General features: G+C 46.2%; 1 protein-coding gene across 5 annotated transcripts in view; it reads right to left on the bottom strand.

Moving 5' to 3' along the window:
* The window catches only part of PTPRN2 (protein tyrosine phosphatase receptor type N2), a 657,474-nt gene that overhangs the window by 109,348 nt on the left and 533,298 nt on the right, over nt 1-14,828 (bottom strand). The gene's annotated exons all lie outside the window — the stretch shown is intronic.

A 14,828-nucleotide genomic window follows, 5' to 3' on the forward strand; every position in this document is an offset into this window, starting at 1 on the left:
TTTGTCTGGTGTAGAAGGAAAAGGATTAAAAAAAAAAAGCCCGATAGTTCCAAACTCCTCCAGATTGCTATTTTTTTTTTTTTCGGCAATAGGAGAGAATCTTTCTTGTGCATTTCACTCGTCTCCATGTGCTAAAAAGTTGTACAATAATTTCCCCTCATTAGCTTCATTATAAGCTATATTAGCAACAATTAAAAACGCAACATGAAAATGAAAAGACCAGGCGCGCAAATTGCAGCAAGACTCATTTGGCCTGCATTCCCCCTTTCACAATTACCAGGGAAATGAATTGAAAAGCACGCCCCTGCCTCAGTCCTGGTTGCTACAAGATGAGAACAATTAGCAAACTCCTTTCCACCACCTAATTTCGCGTGGTAACAAAATGGATTTTTCCCCATGAATGCCTAGCCGGCCTATTCATTATCTCTCCTCTATTAGTAATTTTCTGCTCCGTATTCAGCTAGCCAGCTCTTAATTTCCTCCTGTCTTGCAGTGTACACAGTGGCTCTTATGTCAGGCCCGGTCCATTTTTATCTTGTAATCATAAAGGCCACCAAAGCAATTATCGCTGGTCTTGACTGTAAAAGCTTGTCATTAATTAGCCTCCTTGCCTTCAGTGCTGCGGATTAGCCGGGGCTGAGGCTGAGTTAATGAAATGCAGGTTCAGGAAGGCTCTCGGATTTTCTTGCCTGGATGCGCCCGGCAGAGGAGGAGGATTGCCGGGTTTGTAAACCCCGGGCGGCGGGGGGGCGGGTGCGGAACTCGCCGAGGCCGGGCATGGGCCGCCCGCCTCCGCGCCCGCGCAGCCACCACTGGACCCGCCGCCTCTCTCCTTCCTCCCTCCCCTAAACCGCTGCCGGCCCCTCCTCCAAATCCCAACAGCCACCAGGAGAACGGGGCTGCCCCCCCCCCAGCTCCTCCGCCCAACCCCGGGGGGCTCCGGGGCCGCCTCCCCGCATCCTCCCCATTACTCTTCACGACCCCAGCCAAGTACCTGCCCCAGTTGCACCGGGCAGCGGTCCCGGCCTGCACCGGGCGGGGGGAAAGGGACTGGGGAGGTGGCAGCACCGACGGCCGCCGCCGCCCGCTCGCAGCTCCCGCCGCCTCGACCCTGGGGGCCCGGGGGGTAAAGGGCTGCTGCGCTCTGCCATTAGCATCTTCGTGAAAGGCCGCTGGCCCCGTGGGGCCAGAGGTCGCAATCTGCATCTAAAAAGGCAGCTCCATCCAAAGTGCCGGCGCCCCCTCCCCAAGCGCTGCGCCCCGGGACGTTAATCCGCTTCGCCGCGGTGTTTGGCCTCCCATCAGAGAGGCAGGGACAAGTCCCCGTTCCCCCTCCCCGGGACCCCCGGACCCCCCGCGGGCCGGCCCTGCTCTCCGGGCGGCCCGAGCCGCCCCCCACTGCCTCCTTCTCCCTCCTTTGCCCCGGGGGCGCCCAGGCGCACCGCTGCCAGCAAGGAAGAGTCTGGCGGGAGCAGTTTCGGGCTCCTGAATCTCTCGATTCTCTGTTTTCGCAACCACGGTTTAAAACGATTTTCCTTTTCCCGTTGCCGTGTGAAAGAGCCGCACAAGCACCCGGGGAACGGGCTATGCGAGGGAAACAATGAAAATGATGGGAGCGAAGTGCTGTCAAATGCCCCGAGTAAACACGGGGGAGAGAAAGAGCGCGCTGGCCTTTCTCCCCCCTTTAGTTACAGAGGTTTTTGATGTTGCTTCCAACTTTGCCCCACAGTTTTCCCCACACAGCCGGGGTACCGGCCGCGGAGCTGGCTACCCTTTACAAAAGATGCTTTTGCCGAGATACCCCGCCCGTCCCCAGCGCTGCACCCGGTAACGTGAAACGCGGGAAAGAGTTAGCGACCTTCCATGGGATATTTGGCATTGCTTACACCTCGGTAAGCGTCTTCCGTGGGGAGCGAGTGTAGCTGTGTCCCCAGTGATGGGCTCCAGGCCGTCGAGGGCTCGCACGTGTGGGATGACCAGCATCAACGCCTGCCCGACCCTCCGTGCCCTGGGAGGGGATGGCGACCCCGCAGAGGGAGGGAAGGGCCACTGCCGCAGCCTGTGCGGCCGCCCGCGCTACCCGCCCCGTCGGAGCGGCTGATAGGGAAGGGTGAGGGGCTCTGCCGCGGGGCCGCCGGCCTTTATCCCCGCTCCTTCCACTCCCCGCACTCCCGCTTCTCGGTGAAGCACCTCCGGAACCGCAGCCGTCGGGGCCCGGAGAGAAACGCTCTCCCCTCCCTGCCTTCGGGCGGTATTAGTACTTAGGGGCACGCCGGCTAGCCCCCTCGCCCACACACCCCACCCCCCACCACCCTCCCGGCTCCCGGCAAATACGCTGGCACTGGTGTCTGCGGGTAAGCCTCTGACTAAAGCCGACGGCGAAGCCCCGCCACCCGGCTCCGGGGTCTCACCGGCGGCGATCCCGGGCTCCGGGCTGGAGATCCCCGGCGCCGCGGAGGGCAGCGGGGCACACCCCCCGCTCCAGACGCGGCCCATCAGGAAACAGCCCCCACTGCCCCCAACTCAGCTGGAGAAACCCACTGCCCTTTTATCCTGCCGGATATCTGACCAAACACCGAATTAGGAAACGTGTAAAAATTAATGCGACGAGTTAGTCACCAGCCCCCTGCTTCTTGCCCCCTTCCCTTCCCCAGCCAGGAGCACAGGTTTCCCCACCTCAACTAAACCCCTGATTCTTCTCCGCAGTAAGGCCCCAGCCTGAAACGGATCGCAGGGTTAATTAGAGGCGTCCTGTCAGACTTGACTTCAAATTGAAAGAAAAATGTTTAAATATTTATGAATTTGACATTTACAGTCGGATGTCTTTTAAAGCAGAGCACCTCTCCTTGTGCTGGCTGGGGCTGCCATGGTGCCTTTTCCTGGGGTGGAAGGGGAACAATAGCTATTGCATAACAAGAAAAACAAATCACCTTCCCCCTCCTCAACCCCAAGGCTTAACAAATAAATAGACCACATAAACTACACATAATTAAATATTAAACTCAGCTACATGTAACTATGCATTTTTAAAACTTTATGTAGTAGAATATATTGACACTTCTCTGAATGATTGTCTCATTGGAAAATTGTGTAGTATCAGAGTCCCAGTGAAGGAAAACAATGAATTCCTAAATTATGGCTTAGGAAGTGATTCTAACAGAGGATTTGGAGATGTTCAGCCAGTCTTTACTTGCTTTGAAATAGCCTGGTCTGAGCTTAAATGCTAGGAGGCAAAGATTTACCCTGTCTCAGAACAGCATTACACCTACTACTTACACTCAACAGTGTTTGTCTGAAGTACGCCACTTCTATGGAGGTTTGTGGTTGGGGGTTGTTCCGGTTTTTGTTTTGGTTTTTTGTTTATGGGGTTTTTTAAGAAGGAAGAAAAAATGCTTAAGGTCTGATCTCGTGTAGGCTTTCCCAGTCCCTCGACAGAACACATTCTATATACACCCAAAAGTGAGTCAGTAACTAGAGCAGCCATAACACTGGAGTCACAAATCACTGTTCTAATCAAAGAGCAGCGTCCCGTTCCACAGTGTCATCCCATGATGCAGCAGAACAGCCGACATTTCAAACAAATCCCAGGCAAATGTCAGTAAATATTTAATGCACGCTTTCATGTAAATAAGTTCTCACACCTATGTGGCAAGTGTGGGAGAAAGTCTTTGTAAGAGCAGAGAGGAGCTCCCCATGCAGTGATGCGAAAGCTCACCTTCCAGATGCCTCAGCAGAATTACACTTCATTATTTCCTTTAGGACATGGGGCCTGATTCTGGTCCTTGCTGAAGCAAAACTCTAAGTGAAGTTGAGGTTTTGTTTTGCTTCATAAATTTAAAAAGATATTTCCGATTTACAACCCACTTTGACTATTACTTCACCTGACCTCGCTTCCAGCTTACAAAGGAAAAATCACTGCAATTCATTTTTAAACAACTTGACATTTTAATTTTTGGCAATTTTTTGTACTTTTGTGATTTTTAAATTTATATGACACAGTCTTGTTTCTGAGTGATAATAAAAAAATGCAAATTTCTTAGTAAACACTGGCAAAAAGAGGAACTTCTGAATATGATTTGTTTCAAAATATTAGAATGGTAAAAAACTCAAGAGGTGCTATTTTTAATTTGAAATTCACTATAGAATCTAATAAATGAGAGAAGTGAGGCGGAAATAATCATGTATTAATTCTGTGCATTACAAAATCTTTTCAGAAGCTATTATCAGAGCAAGAGGCATTGTGGTTTGGATTCAGGGTGGGAGAAATCCTTTGTGCAACTGAAAGCTATTGTTCCTCTGTGCAGATGAAATTGTACTTGCAAATCTGCCATTCAAGGAAGGGAAAAAAGTACCTAGGCAGAAGAAAAGAATTCTACAAGAAAATAATTATTCTTAAAAATAAACTTCACTAAAATAAGTTTTAGTTCATTGGGTTTTTTGATTTTATTTTTTTTTTAGAGGATCCTTTGCTGTGTCACAGCCACTGACATTAAAACAAGCCAGAAAGGATATATGCATTATTTCCTTAATACAGAAAGCATGGAGAAAGGGATGTGTGTGGGTGTGTATGGATATATATATGATATGTATTTTTATATATACACACACATCAGTGTGTGTCTGCTTCCTTAAATAAATCTAAACTTAAGATCACTTCTAGTAATTTTCCTCTATAAGGTTACCTCAGAGATAGGTTGAGATACATTAGGTTGGTTAAGTTTTGATAGGTTACTAGGAAACCAAACACTTTACATCAGGAGGAGCCTGGCTACCCTAACCTGCCCCCAGGAAACATACAGATATGACTTTTTCCCCTTAGCAAAATAAGAAAGCAAACAGAAGGGAAAGCGGCGTCTCCCTTGGTTTTGGTTCCTGCTTCTCCTTCCCTGCTTTGCGCTCCAGGTCAGGTTAGGCTGGGGCAGCAGGGCCTGGGGATGTTCACCTTCTGTGCATAGAATATTCCTTGCGTTCGGCACAGCACTCCTGAACTGTGCAGTCTGGGCTACTTGTTAGTGGTTTAAGGTACCATCTTTAGAGTTAGTAAGAGATTTCTGGGGCTGCTATCCCCTGCCTCCCTCTTCAGCCCTCTCTGAAAACTCACTTGATGCCAGGATCACTTTCAGCAGACATCAGTTCATAACCTGAAATGAGGTCAATTTAACACTTTTACTCAGGAGGATAAAATTGGATGGGAAGATACTTTTTGCTTCTTTTAGGGGTCGGAAAGATTAGACAAATTGATAAACACAAAAGGCAGATGGATTTCTGGGAGCTGCAGCTTATTCAAATCACTGAGAAAGGTCACTGCAAGAGCCACAGATCTATTCATCTGTAGGGGTACAATGATCTTTCCACAACCTTCAACACCACAAAGCACTCTGGAGCGTCTCTATACCTTTTAGTAGGATTAATACTGTGAACAATGACTGAATACAATCAAGAATTCAGCGAGTTCAAAGATCCCTTGATCAATGGTAGATATTTTTTTCTGGCTTCCTAAAGGCAAACAGAACTGAAGTTTGTGGTTAGAGTTACAAAAAATTGTAGCTATTATCCTGAATCCCACTACAAGGTGATGCTGAAAGTCCAAGATGTCCAAGAATCTCAGAGAAGTTTATGGTGCAGAAAGAATAAGGTTGGAAAGAGGAAATTTAAAGAGCTTCAAGATTATCCTTAGGATCTGGGTATTCTTTTAAGTCAGTTTTTAGTTAAAGAATACAGAACAAAAGCCTACAGCATCACTGAGATGCTGTAGGGATAACACACAACTCAGGAAACTGGACAGCTGCATCCACATGCCTGTGGAGGAGGTAGGTGAGTTGGAGATGGAGGAGCATAGCCTGTCCTGCCCAAAGCCGAACAGGAAGCCTCTGGGGTGGCAGCAAGAAGAGGAGGGCACGGAGACACCACCACAGTGAAGAAACTTCTATTCCCATCTCTAAAAACTCAGAAGCAACCAGAGGAAAGCATAATGGGAGCACCAGGAAGTGGGTTTCCTCCTCTGCCGAGACTTTATGAGCCAGAGTGAAACAGATAAATAGTGGGACTCAGCTTGTCCAAGTCACAAAGTGTCGGAGCCTGAGCCAAGAGGACGGTCAGCGATAGCCAAGCTCAATCGAGTATCTTCAGCAAGCAAGAGAAACACAAGCCGTATTGCCAGCGCTGATCTAATGCTGATGCTGAACGCACATAATTTAGGGATTAGATAAAGCGCCCTTAGAGTCGAGTGCCAGCAAGCCGGCCTCCTCTCTGTACCGCGCTTGCGGAGCTGCAGACCCTGCTAGAGGGCTCTGTCCGGGTCCGCGGCTCCGGAGCCTCCCCGGCCCGGGGATGGGGCTCCGGCGGCAGCCATCGTGCCCCCGCCTTGGGAAGGGGGGGGCCTGTCCCCGGGGCCCGGATCTGGCAGCAGGACGAGGAGAAAGAGAAGGGCCCCTCCCGTCCGCCCGTCTCCTGTCAGACGGAGCCGAGTCCGGCTCGGCACCGCTCAGGGAAACCCGGGGCACCGCTTGGCCGGGGGCTCCCGGTGCTTTCGGAGGCGCGGCCACCGGGCGGGGAGGAGGCGAAGTGGCTCTCCGTATCTCTCTCCCCTGCGCAACTCTCGCCGCCCGCGCTGCTTCCCGGAGACCCGGACCAGCCTGGACCGATGGGGAAGGCTGGGGGGGAAAATGCGGCAGCAGCGGCTGCTCCCCTTCCCGCCTCCCCCATCCAGCTCCTCTCTCCATCGCCGCACACACAGCCCCAGCCTGGCCGCCCCGAAGGACGGTGCTTCCCCTCCCCGTCCTCCGCCGCATTTACCTGCTGCCATGGCGCCGCAGTCGGCGAGCGGGACGGGCTCCTCCCCGGGAGGGCTCAGCGCACCTCGGTGGGCTCTAGCAATCCTCCTCCGGTGCCAAAACTTCCCCCTCTCCCCCCCCATCCCCTCCTCAGTGGAGACAAAGACGGCGGCAGGCACAAGCGCTCCTCGCAGCCCGCGGCCGTCTCCCTGCGGGGTGGGGGGAGCCGGTGGCCCCCGCGGGGCGCGGGCGAGGGCGGTGGATGCCGGCGCGCCCCGGCGCTGCCCTCCTTATATCGGGCCGCTCGCAGCCCCTGCCGGCTGCCGCACATGGCCCATCCACCGGTTGCTATAGCGATGCCTCCCCTCCACATGTTGCTGGCAGCAATTGGCTAAGGAGGTCTGGGCTGCTGAGAAGCCCTTCGCCGGAGTGAGGCGATGAATGGACACGGGCTGTGTCACTCATTTGGAAAAGCTGTTTGGGGTTTCTGTTGTGGATGCGTGTGAGGTTTTTTTGGGGTTGCATTTTTTTCATTGTTGTTATTGATTTTGACTACCCCCTCCCTTTTTTTCTTTTTCTTTTCCATTTAATTTCCTCCCCCCCCCCCCCCCCTTCTTTTTGTTGCCACTCTTGCAAGATGGAAGCAGAGGATACAATGACGGAAAGCCAAAAAGAAAATCAAACAAGGACAGCAAGGGAAACCTAAAGATCATTTGCATGACATTACAGCAAAGAAGTCCACAACGTTTTTTCCTGAAAAGCTTTTCCTCCTTGAAGAAACCAAAACCGAACAACCCATATACGGGCAAGCAAAGGACGACCAAACTTTTTCCCTCCCGTCCTTGTTCTCCCAATAACACACGAAACTGGGAAGAAGCCTTGTGCTGCAGCCAGCCACGGGACAGTCCCGGAGCTCGGCTAGAATAAATCACGGCAGGCACCGCTGAGAGCGGGGCCGGTGCAGGCGAGCGGGGCCGCGCTGTGCCTGGTGCTGCACAGCCTTAAGTCCCGGTTAAAGCCGCTTTTCCGCGCAGGTGCCTGGGGCACCTATAACGAAACGGACCCCGGAGTCTTGGCCGCCTCCCCCAGATTACAGCATGCCGTAGGCAAATACGCTGCGGGAGCACTCCGGAGGCATCTGCCCGCGGCGTGCCCCAGCGGTGGAGAGAGGGACGAGAACCGGGAGGGGGTGTGGTGGTTGCCGAGTGCGGGTGACAGGTCCTTGGGAGGCACCCCCCAACCCACAGCGCCCGATGAAGCTCCCTCCCGCTTCCCTCTTCCCATTGTTTTCGGTTGCCACTACGGCTGGGGATGGCGGCCAGGGCCGAGCCGATGCTCTTCGGTACAGGGGTGAGGCAACCCCCTTCTTTCCCTTTCCCTTCCTGCCCCACGTGTTCGGGCGGCGGCAGCCCCCTCGCGGCCCCCCGGGCAAAACTCTCGAGAGATCTGTAAACTGGGGAGGGGGAGCTGCCCCTCGCACCCCCCGCGACGGTATCTCCCCGCCCATTTCCCAGCCGCGGGGCTGCCCCGCCTGGACGATACCGAGGCGACGGCATGTGGGGTTGGGATGGGATGGCCAGGCCGGACCCTCCCCCACAGCCCCGCCGCCCCGGCAGCCGTCGGGGGCATTGCCCGCTGCAGCCCGCCCGGCTCCAGAGGGAGCAGGCGGCTCGCCCCATCGCCCTCCGCGGCTGTCCCGGTGACCCGGCAGCAGCAGGGCCGTGTAGATGTTCCTTTTATTCCCTTCTTCTTCTTCACCTTCTTCCCCTCGCCCCCGACCGTAGTCATCCTCCCGGCGCCTCGGTAAGCCTGTCCGGGAAGTCAAGGAAGGGGAAGGACAGCCTGTGTCTTCAGAGCATCTCCTCCCTCCCCCGTAGCGACACCTCACTTAAACCTATAGGACAGCACCAAAAATGTCACCACCACCCACCGCACCAGGCCGTCCTGCCACGCTTAGAAAGCGCAGAGTAGTTGTGCCACAGGGTCACAAACGCACACCCGCACCTCCTCTTCACCTTCCAGGGTGAGGAAGATGCTGTCTACACCAACCCCGTTTCTGAGAATAAAACTGGGAGAAGAGGTAGTCTGCACGCTCCTACCTGGCTTCCCCCTGCTCGTGGGAAATCCTTCACGTTCCCATAGATTAACGCAAACCTGGCTTCTCCAAACATTTAATCAGCTATACATTTAGTGCACAATATCAACTTATTACTTTGTCAGCCTGATAGCACCATTCTTCAACTAATATTACCGTGCCCCGCTACGAGCCCCAGCCTACGTAATTTGCTAGCTAACCTGTATTACTTGAAAGATAAATGAACCCACCATGAGATTTCATTAAAGGGACACGTGTGTTTGCATATTGATCCTTCTAATGAACTGAAACTGATAAATACTTCCATTAGCTTTGTAGCTGGTGTTTCTTATTTACAAATATATTAATTATAACTTCCTGGGAAAATATCGCATCATTTCAGAACTGTCAGGTGCTGAACAGGCTGAACATGAAATTGACTGGCTAAATAGCAAGAGATAGCAAACTACTATTTAAAATAAGCAATTTTTAAACAGCTAAGTGTTGAGAAATTTGTACTGAAATTTAAAATAATATTCATTTTTTAATGCAATTTTCATTACTTTTGTCACATGCTAAATAAAACCTTTGAAGGGATGGCAAATATCTGTGAGGGTTATGACACAGGGAAGAAATTTTTAAACAGAGATTATTTAATGTGCTATTCATTAACAATGTAGGACATGATGCCAGATCAAATAAATAATTATCAATAGTTTACTAATTCCAAGTTTAGAAACTGTTCTTAAAGTTTTCATAGTATTGTTACTCACAGCCCATATTCGTGAATGAACTTATTTGTACTTGATAAAACCTCATTTTCAATTGAATAACTTACATTTACTGATCTAACTACATATTCTTATATGATTTAATGCATTTGTACATGGGAAAACAAAACCCTCCTGACATCAGCAGCATTTTATTATAGAAGTTCTAGGAAGTTTCATGTCTTTTTCTTGGAAAACATTTGAAATAAAAAATAAAAATTACTTTGAGACAGTTTCTCTGAGTTTAGCGCACCTAAAATACCAGCATTTTGAAGATTTGTGTTAACATTCACCCAGGTTCAAGAGCTGTATCTAAGCTAAACCTAAACGCAAAATATTCTGAATCTTGCAATTTTGGTGAGAATGCTTCTGAGACATACTTCCAGTTTGCACAGAACAAAACTCTTCTCTGGGAACCAGCAACGTTCATAAGGACTTTTCAAAAATCTGTTCATAACTGGGAGCTGAAAAATACACTGACCTTTTTGCCTTCAATTCTGACTACAGATCTGTCTGCAATTTTGTGTTTAGTAACTTCATTCTGCAAATACATGTGCAATGTATAGCACGAAACAGATTTTCAATTCTTTTAAAGGATGTATGATAAAGCTGCAACACCATTTAATCTCACTTGTTGTTTTGTTTAAAAGTTTTATCTAATATCCTTTAGAGTCTTGCTCCTTAAATACAAATCCAAGTAAGTTGCAGAGGATTTTCCACAGATTTTCTGTCCACTAGGATCTTAAGATCAAAATTGAATTTCCTTCACTCCTATGACCAGAAAGTCTTTTCTAAATATTAACTTCCTATATACATTTTTTTCAATTTACCTTAACTTTAAGAATACACATATTAAGAAAGAGACAGAGCCCTCACATCTTGAAAACACCACCTGTCTTATAAATAAACCCAACCCCTATGACCATAACTTGAAAATGGACTGATCAGTATTTTAACCACTAGATTGCAGTGAGTTTTACGTCTTATATTCTCATGCTCATCTGTGAAGATCAACACCAGACTCTTTCTACTTCCAAGTAAATTCTAGAGCTCTTAGCTTTATTAAGAAAATGATTTCATTCTGGCTAAGATTTGAATCTAATTAATCTGTCTTACAGTTTAAAAATGATAACTGAATTCAAACTGCATACTATTCTTCAGAGACAGCTTAAAATATTAATTAAGTAAAGAGTGCATTTTCCATTTATTTTAATTACATTAATACAGCTTCAATAAATAAAATAGTTCTATGCTTCATCAAATCAAACAAACTTGAATGCAGATTTTTCTGTTGATCAGTTCTCAGTTCACATTGGCCTTTTTGACTGTTTATTTTTAAGTAATAAAGAGATGCAGAAATATTTAGGGGTTCCCATTAGTGAAATAGGGTCCAGGTGCCTGAAAAGGTCAGCTCAGCCTTCTAGGAGGCTGATACAGCCCCTTAAAAGTGGCATTCTGATAGCATATTGCTTATAAGGGTAATCAGTGATATAAACCTGGGTGCCTTTATAGACATTTTTAAATAAATGAAAATTTTCCTTTGTTACATTTTTCTCAGGTAAATTCAGAAAACCTATTAGATCTCTCTGATCTTACTTGCCTGTGATGCTTACTGATCTGCAGACAAAATATTACAGGACAACTGGATGAACTGTGTTTTTAACATTCAATTTAATTAAACTGATGTGTTCTAGATTTGCAGGTGAACCTCTTTCTGAAGATTAACCATGGACCAAGACAGAAGCAGTCTTGTTAGTAGTTATGTCAAAAAAAAAAAAAAAAGGTGTCATTCTGCCTAATTCAGTAATAATTCTATTCTTCAAACACCTGAGCAGCAGCAGCAGCTGAAGGAAAACTAAATATTGAAGGAAAAGTTTTAAAATACCTCGGGAGTCGCAGCAAGTGTTTTGAAACATGTGCTATGTATATTACAGAATGTTTTGAGTCTCTTTGTAATTTGGGGCCAAATCCTGCCTACCTCAATCTGAGAAATTTATTATAAATCAACAGCACTAATCAGAATAGCAACCAGAACACAACAGTAAATGTTTTCAGGTCAGGCTCTATGTAAATCAAAATCTCACAATAAAATACTTGCAATATTGAAAACATAATTGCTTTGTGATTAGGTTTATATTCACAGAATATCGATAAAAATATTAATTTAACATGAAGCTAGATACCATTATTATGAAGCTTGATCAAGAAGCTTCTATAAAAATGCCGACTCAACACCTGTTTAATGGTAAAACATTTTGAGAAATGCAGGATTTTACACTGTGATCTTGTTATAACAAAATGTGATTATCATTGAAGTGCTGAACTTATTTTACGCATCAGTACTATACGTGCACAGAATTCAGAGAGCTCTTAGGTATCAGTTTTCTCTACTGTAACATCAGCAGATTCGTTTTGTTAAAGTGCTATTTTAATACTGTTGTGAAAAGGGTATTTATTATTTCTTTCCTGAGATGAAAACAAACTCATACAGTTTACATGTGAAAAAGTATTTTCAGAATAATAGCCAGTGCTGCAAATCTGTATAAGATCTGAAATTAAGACATGTTTTTTTTCTGCCCTTGACACAAATATTGCTCTTTCTATCTTATCTTCTAATACTGGTAGCCTCAGGACAAACACAGATTACATTAGAAAATTGTCCTTCATTATATTGATCGAAATTCACTTCCAACCTACCTGAATCTGATGTTAGATCATTTTTATTAGTTTTAAATGGTTTTCATTATAAACTTAAAATAACAAATGCTTTTATAAATAAAGTTTTAAATCAGACGGTTTACAAAGTTCTATTGTGCTTTGTACAGTCCCACTGAGTTTCTTTTTGCACCAACCTCTCATTTCTGACTGCAGAGAAAGACCACCTTTGTGGAAAACTCAGCAATGCCTCTCATGAAAACATATTCAGGTGGCATTTAAGTTGGTATACAAAGTTTCAATAAATGTCAGAATTACAGAGTACTGTCTAAAGTTCATGTACTGATAACACTCCACTTCCTTTAGGATTTCTAGTTGATGCTACCGTAGCTATAGGGTGTCCAATAAGGGTCCTGTTTTTATGTTGCGAAACATTAAACTGTTTCACAGAAAGGGTGGAATCTGGACAGCATTAGCAATATCATCAGTAATACTGGTCCTGTAGCTGGGCTTCAATGGATAATTTGGCAAAGATGGCAGACACTCAGTAAAATCCTTCTTTCACTGTATGTAATAAGGACACCACCCACAATTCCACCACAATTCCTTATTTTAGAAAAGGATTTGCCAGGGATTTCCTCTTCTTTTTTAAGTCCTACTTAAGAAATGATAAAATGCCCCTGGACTGGAAGCAGGCCCTTGGTCAGTGAAGCAAGTAGGCACTATATGCATGGAATTTTTAATATAACTTAGACTCCTGAAAATATGAACACTTACCAAAAAGATAAAGATGATCCTGACACCAAAAAGGGAAAGAAGACTCTGACACTTTTAGGAAGGAGAATAGAGACTAAATAACTTTCAGAGAGTCTCTTTTCTTTTCTGAGTCATACAGCATTCAAGAACATGGGAAAATTTGCCTTTTCTGACTATAGAAACAGGAAGGTGACTACTTCAGTTTATGCAGCCACAAGCTGTAAAACCTGGATAACTACTCACGTGTGATAGCATGCTCAAATGAGTGCATCACACAGTCATTTTAAAAATATGTGCTTTCGATTTATGTCTTCAAATTACATATGAAATCAGAAAGATTGTACTTATCCTGTCTTACATGTAATGAAGCATGCACACACACACTTGTTAGATTTTTTCAATCAATTTCAAAACAAAGTTCTTTAGATTTATAATTCCATTCAAACCAGTAAGACTTCAGAGTTGCTGCTTTACTGACAAAGTCATGTCAATCTGCACTAACCGTAGGTATGGTCTCTATGCTTTTACCTGTAGTCAGACACTTGGTGTTTGAAGTGATTATCACTGAAGTCACATTTTTTTAAGTGGAAGAGCAGAAATGGTGCTGATTTATAGGAACAGAAGCTTTCACCCTTAAACAGTGGCCTTACAAGTGGCACCGAGAGCTATGTCCACATGCCTATCACTGGATTCCCATAAATTTGGCAGGGTCATACCAGAGCTTGGTAAGACACTGACAAGTCCCTCATGTAAAGCTAATTGCAGAGGGAAAGTCAGAGCTTCTGAAAAGATCTTCTGTTTATCACTGCTTTGTGATTTCCTCAGGCTTTTGAAAACATAGACCTTCTTGCCTCTTCCTTCCTTTTACTCACTCTGTGTATGTTAACTTTGTTCAAGCTGTCTCAAAGAAAATCTCAAAGATTTTTCTTAATTCAATCTCAAGTTTTAAATTGACAGTAATACTAATGATACAGCCCTTTCAAATGCAGAGCTCAGGAACATATAGGAGCTCAGTGTCCCAAACTATGTATAGAATTTAGTTTTCCACAATGAATTAGATACTCTCCAGCATAGCTGCTTTTAAGTTTTATGAGTTATATTTCTTTGTGAATTCAAGGAAATTAAGGAGAAACAGTACTTATGGAAAAAATTCCTCTAGAAGTCCTTTCAGCCTCCCTCTGATCCTGTCTCTGGAGCTCTTGAAGGTCCCATGGAGATCTCAGGATGAACTTTCAGCATACTAAGGGCAGAGTTGCAGGTTTGGTGCTGGAATCAATTGCTTTGCACATGAAAGTGCAACTCTCCCTCTCAGACTCCAGGAGAAGAATGCCACCATCAAAGCTTACACCTTTTCATAGAATCATAGAATCATAGAATCGTTAGGGTTGGAAAGGACCTTAAGATCATCTAGTTCCAACCCCCTGCCGTGGGCAGGGACACCCTATGCTAAATCATATCACCCAAGGCCTTGTCCAACCTGGTCTTGAACATTGCCATGGATGGAGCATTCACAACCTCCCTGGGCAACCCATTCCAGTGCCTCACCACCCTAACAGGAAAGAACTTCCTTCTTATATCCAACCTAAACTTCCCCTGTTTAAGTTTTAACCCATTACCCCCTGTCCTGTTACTACAGTCTCTAATGAAGAGTCCCTCTCCAGCATCCCTATAGGCCCCTTTCAAGATACTGGAAGGCTGCTATGATTTTCCTACTACCTAGCTTTTCTTGTAGGACAAAATCACACAAGGGCCTGACTTTACAGAAAAAAAGGAACCTATGCCTTAAAGTATTGCATTGTT

The sequence above is a fragment of the Pezoporus occidentalis genome, unplaced genomic scaffold (assembly GCF_034315485.1).
Source record: "Pezoporus occidentalis ecotype Australia unplaced genomic scaffold, CSIRO_AGI_Poc_V1 ctg23, whole genome shotgun sequence".
In the NCBI taxonomy this organism is placed as follows: Eukaryota; Metazoa; Chordata; class Aves; order Psittaciformes; family Psittacidae; genus Pezoporus; species Pezoporus occidentalis.